The sequence below is a fragment of the Staurois parvus genome, unplaced genomic scaffold, assembly GCF_062004578.1.
Source record: "Staurois parvus isolate SC_StPar_1 unplaced genomic scaffold, SC_StPar_1.0 ptg000626l, whole genome shotgun sequence".
Lineage (NCBI taxonomy): Eukaryota > Metazoa > Chordata > Amphibia > Anura > Ranidae > Staurois > Staurois parvus.
In genome coordinates, this window is record NW_028318422.1 from 514,026 (window position 1) to 520,488 (window position 6,463).

Sequence of the window (6,463 nt, forward strand, 5' to 3'; positions counted from 1 at the left end):
TCTGCTGGCTTCCATCATCCAATCGTGTGCAAGCAAAATGCTGTTTTTTATTTTCTTTAAACATGATTGGGTATTTGCATACTGAAACTTCACATGGAATTGGCAGCAGTTGGGTACCTTGCTATCCTAACTGTAGTCCATGCATACCATGGAGGCTCCATAAGATGCTGCAAGAGAAAGGAGTCACCCTGAAAAAAGAAACCTGGGAAAACAGTCATGTGGTGGGCTTTTGCACCTCTTGTCTGCACATACTTGAATAAATAAACCTTTATTCTTTAAACAAACACAGAGCTTGGTAATAATGCACTAGATACGGTTCATTATAGGTAATACACAGAAAAGGGAGGAAGCAAGGGGGTTAACGTAAAAGTCAGATACAGTGGCAAGATGGAGATGAGGGAGTTAACGCGCAGATGTGCAGAATAAGAGAGGAGAAGGGGTTAATTCACAAGTCACTTACAGAGACAGGCTGGAGATCAGATGTGTAGAGGGGGAGTGGTGAAAGGGTTGAAAACCTCACAATTAGTAATAATTAATGACTGGATTAGCATCTGCTGCTAATGCATTAATGCATTTCCCATTTATTGGTTACTACTATTACCCTCCTTCCTCTGTTGTAATGGAGAGGGGAGGATTCAACAATCTAAACAGCAGTGTGTTTACCTTTGTGGTCCCTGTGATTGGTCATCACAGTGATCACATGATACAGAGCCACTTGGACCAGCTCTCTCAGTGAACCAAGCCACCTGAGAACAACTCAGTTCACAGCTATTAACAGGTGCAATGGCCACCTGAGTATGAATTCTCCAGCTCCATTGGTAATTGCACTGGGGAAATAACAGTTCTACCATTCATAAACATACCGCTGAAGTGTAGAGGTTAAAATGCTTCTAAAGGCTCAAGGTTTTTTACCTTCATGTATTCTATGCATGAAGGTAAAAAACCTTCTGTGTGCAGTGGCCCCCTCAGCCCCCCCAAACCTTACCTGAGCCCCCTCCAATCCAGCGACGTTCACAATAGCTTCGGCTGTATGGGGACTCTCTCTCCTTACTGGCTGAGACAGCAGTGGGAGCCCATTGGCTCCCACTGTTGTCAATCACAGCCAGTGAGCCAATAAAGAGAGAGTGGGAGGGCAGGGCCAAGCCACGGCTCTATGTGTCTATGTGTCTAAGCAGTCCCTGGGAGCACTGATTGAGGAGGAGGGGGAGCCAGAGTGCTGGCGGGGGTCCTGAAAAGAGCAGGATTGAGGCAGCTGTGTGCAAAACTACTGTACATAGCAGGTAAGTATGAAATGTTATTTTATTTAAAAAAAAACAAACAAAGCTTTAATATCACTTTCACCACTTGCACTCCGGAGGATTTACCCCACTTAATGACAAGGTCTCTTTTTGCTACTCGACGCTGCACTAATTCAACTGATAATTGCGCGGTCATGCAATGCTGCACCCAAACGAAATTTACGTCCTTTTTTTCACACAAATAGAGCTTTCTTTTGGTGGTATTTGATCACCTCTGCGGTTTTTATTTTTCACGTTATAAATAAAAAAAGACCAAAAATTTTGAAGAAAACAATATTTTTTACTTTCAGCTATAAAAAATATATAGTAAACTCAAAGTTAGTTATAAATTTAGGCCAAAATGTATTCTGCTCCATGTTTTTGGTAAAAAAAATCCCAATAAGTGTGTATTAATTGCTTTGTGTGAAAGTTATAGCATCTACAAACTATGGTATAGATACTGCAATTTACGCCATTTCTTTGCTATACAACGCTGCGCTAGTTTAACGGACAATTGTGCGATCATGCAATACGGTACATAAATTAAATGTATGTCCTTTTTTTCACACAAATAGAGCTTTCTTTCGGTGGTATTTAATCACCTGTGCACTTTTTCTTTTTGACGCTATAAACGAATACATTTTTGAAGAAAAATTTTAAAAAAACAATATTTTCTTATTTTAGTCATAAAAAATATCCAAAAAAACTAAAATTTCATCATACATTTAGGCCAAAATGTATTCTGCTACATGCTTTTGGTTAACAAAATCCCAGTAAGTGTATATTTATTGCTTTGTGTGAAAGTTATAGTGTCTACAAACTATGGTATAGATAATGGAATTTACACAGCTTTTACTTTCTGACTGCTCATCACATTTCTTGAGGTGCTAAAATACCAGGATAGAACAAACACCCTCAAATGATGATTTTTGGAAAGTAGACACTCTAAGCTATCTGCTGAGAGGCATATTGAGTCCATGGAAGAGGCTGAATCTATGCGGCTAATTAGCCGTTTAATCACTTTTTTGTGTGGTGGAAGGGGGTCTCTTCCGCCACCTTCAGCCACCTTCCCCGGCTCTCCCATCCCACCAGGATTCCACCAGCTGACCATAGAGATGATCAAGGACCAGAACATCCCTGATTATCTCTATGGTCTAAGAAACTCGAAGTTGGCTAATGTAAACAGTTTGTTACCAGCCTGTGAAAGCATCAGATCAAACCGATCTGGGTTTGATCTGATGCTTTGAAGGGCAGAGGAGAAATCTGGCATCTAAAACATGTGGACAATATATACTGTATATAATTTATCTTTTCACCAGATGGATCATAAGTCTCCTTTAACCGAGGTTTCCAGTTTCTCCAGAGTGCTACAGCTGAAATTTAAATTGACACATACGTTGGGAGAGTGAGAGAATTGACCCTTAAACCCCCTGTTTCCATACAAATGAGGTTTCAATCAGAAACTTTCTTTAGAAACATAGCACTCTGGGAAATTATTAAAATGTCATTAATAACCACTTCAATACTTATACCACCTTCCTGCCCAGGCCAATTGTCAGGTTTCAGCTCTCTCACACTTTAAATGACAATTGCACAGACATGCAACACTGTACCCAAACTAAATTTTTATAATTTTGTTCACACAAATAGAGCTTTCTTTGGTGGTATTTAATCATCACGGGGGTTTTTATTTTTGTGCTAATTTTGAAAAAAAAAAACATGTTTTTCTTTGTTTCTGTTATAAAAGTTTGCAAATAAATAATTGTTCTTCCTAAATTTAGGCCAAGATGTATTCTGCTACATGTCTTTGATGAAAATAACCCAAATCAGTATTTATTATTTAGTCTGTAGGAAAGTTATCCCCCAAATGACTCCTTTTTGCAAAGTAGACAGTCTAACGTATTTCATAAGAGACATGGCGCGTTTTTTGAAGTTGTAATTTCTTTTGTCATAATTTTTTGGAAAATTTAAAAATTTAAAAACTTTTCACTCATTTTTGTTTTACATACTGTCACCAGTACAGTACAGTGTCCTCATATAACTGGTGTGTTGGTGATCAGGGACACTGACTGGCTAATCACATGACACAGATGGGCTGTGATTGGTCCAGCTTGTGCATGTGATCACTGTGACCATTCACAGCTAGACACACTTGTATACAATGGATGGCATGAAAGGAAGTCATCCATTGTATACAACTGTCATGTGACCTGCTCTGATTGGTCACAGCAGGTCACATGGTACTGGCAACGGGGCCGGTACACAGATCTGTCATCGGCTGTGTCCGAGGTACACAGCCGGAGACAGATCTAGCCACAGCGCGGCCCTGAGGGCACACGAAAGGCGCGATCCGGGAAGGACGTCATATGACGAGAGAGTCCCACCCGGACAGCTGTTATTTTACTATTGGCTGGGCAGGAAGTGGTTAAGTGTTTGTTTGTAATGCATAAAATATACTGTAAACTCACCAGAGCACTACATCATGCACAACTGGGAATAATAGAGTCACTTTATAATCAGTGAAAGATTTGATATTTATTTGAACTCTGATCACATCCATTTGAACTTTCACTTTCTCCATATATTATCATCAGAACAATTCTTTTTACGCACATATTTGGATTAATAATTGGACGGCCTTTTTGATTTATTTTATCCTTGGTATTTTTAATGCTGCACAATTATCTTATTTATTTCTCTGAAGGCATATGGTTTTCCTTTTAGTGCATTAGCTGCTTCTTTTATTAAGCACTCGCTGAGTCTTTATATAAATATAAATGGCTAAATACCTTTTCTCATCAGCAGTTAGAGCAGTCTTGTGACTTCTATCAGTGTCCAGCTGAGCGCTGGTTTAAGCTTATAGGAGGTGTTTCCATTCTACTCTGACTGCCCTATGAGATTGCATAACCCTTGACTCTCTGTCTGGACAGTGCTGATTGGCCCTGTGCTGATCACATTCACCCTCTCAAGAAAAAGCTATCTAGTAGTACACACCAAACTGAGCATGTGCAGAGAGTCCCAGAGGCTGTGTTCTTTCAGGAAATGAATGGTGAATGTGGAAGAAGGGGAGGATCAGAGAAAAGAGGATCAAACATTCCTTTTTGCAAAATGTGGAGGATTAACCCCTTAGATTCCACAGGGGTTCTGCTTTAAGGAGTTTTGGTGCACTTTCAGAAAGTGCACCAAACCCGCAAGATATAATAGAAGTCTATAGCTAAGCACAGAAAATCCTCAAGATATAATGGAAGTCTATGGCTAAGTGCAGCAAACCCACAGTAAAGCTGCAGGTACACTGCACTGTACCCACGGTGTGGGTAAACTACAGAGCATCAGTGTGAAAGCAGTCGTATACTATTATGCCCAGTGTATTGCTTCACACTGACCTGAAGATCTCTTCTTTCCTGCTGCTGGCACCACTCTGGAGATGGCTAACTGTGATTAGAGGTGGAGTGCAGTTGGTATCAGTCCGCATGAGACAGGAGCCAACACTACAGAGGAGGCATTGGCTTATGTGGCTCTTGCTTCCTACTAGAGCTACAACTTTACAATTAGTCTCTCTGCATTACTCTCTATTTGATACTCTGGGATGGTGGGTCAGCAAGTCCAGACCGAGATCTACTGGTTGATCGTGCTCTACTGGTTGCTGACCCCTGCCCTAGGCAACAGGGATCTGTGACTAACGACAACAGTTCTGAAGTCTCCTGATGTCAGTTCTCTTCTTGATTGGAAATATCAAAGGGCATAGGTCATTTTCAGCAACCATTTCTGCAATCCATTATGATACAGTGCTGCATTTGTGTTATCTTCACAAGCACACAGATGTTTTATGTTTATATTGCCTAGGCAGCCTCCCCTTTAATGCCTAATGGGACCTCCTCCACTCCCAAGACCCAGAGTAGCTGCATGGACTACAATGGCTATGTTACATCACTGAGGCTGGCCCAATACTTTTGACAATATAGTGTACTTGTGCAAATGCTCTGATACCTGAAACCAATACCTTTGCTGTGCAATTTGAGCCCATACAAAATGGATGGGCTCAAATCGCATTGCATGTGATTTGAACTGAAATTGTACTACTTCAGCTAAAGTAGCAGTGCGATTCTGATCCAAATCACTTGCAGTTTCCTTGCAGGTGTAGTGCAAGTTGAGCTAGTCATTTTGTATTGCACCATACCCATAGGGAATCCGCATGTGATTTGGACAGGGGTATGGGCTCAAATTGCATCTCAAAGGTTCCGGTAATCAGTATCGGCAAGTACTTGAGCACAAGTATCGGTACTTGTACTCGCCAATAAAAAAACCATATCTGTGCAACCCTACTTATAGTGGTAGCTTGATGATGAATTCTATGGTTTCTGTGCTGAAACTATATCTCCATTGGCTGGCAAATCCATCTGTCCTGGTTGTTGATCAATGCACCAGCCCGTGATGATTTCATAGTACTGGTGCTGGCATGGACCCCATTGCCAGAGCCTGTGGCATGGGTAAGTAACCAGTGACAGCACCCACTGGCCACCAGTGTATGGCAGTCAGTGGTAAAGTCACCCTGTGCATTGGTGGTCAGTGGTTACTTACCGGACCACTAGTCCCATGCCTCTACCTCTGTCTAAAGAGTGACAGAAATATCTCTTCTTAAATATACTAAATATCCTGCCACTCCCCATTGCCATGTCTGCAGTGAAAGCAACCTATGCCTTGTCTCAGGCATTGTCGCAAGGAGGGAGCAGAATAGGCAATGATTATGCAAATAGTGGCTTTGCATAGCTGATTTGAGAGGGCCCCAGTGGCTTTGTAGTTAAAGATGTCTACTGGTATGTGCTGAGAGCTAATGTTGTAAGCTACATTTTCCTGCCCTTAGTTTTGAAAATGTGTTTTATCCACAGATTCACTTGTAAGTGTGTTGTTGTATAAAAAAAAATCTACATTATTACATGATACTGTTTTGCAAATACATGGCCTTTAAAATGTTTGCAGTGTTGTGTCAGATTCCCATGAAGCAAATAGTAATTTACTGACATCTTGTGGTGACAGATTTAATTCAGCATCTATTACAAAAATATATTTCCACAGTCTGCTTTAGCAACAAGTCACATGGAAATACCTGCAGCACATGGTGTAAAGGGTGGCTGCTATTTTTTAAACAGCACATAATGTATCATGACCCTTATGTTTGGACACTCAAT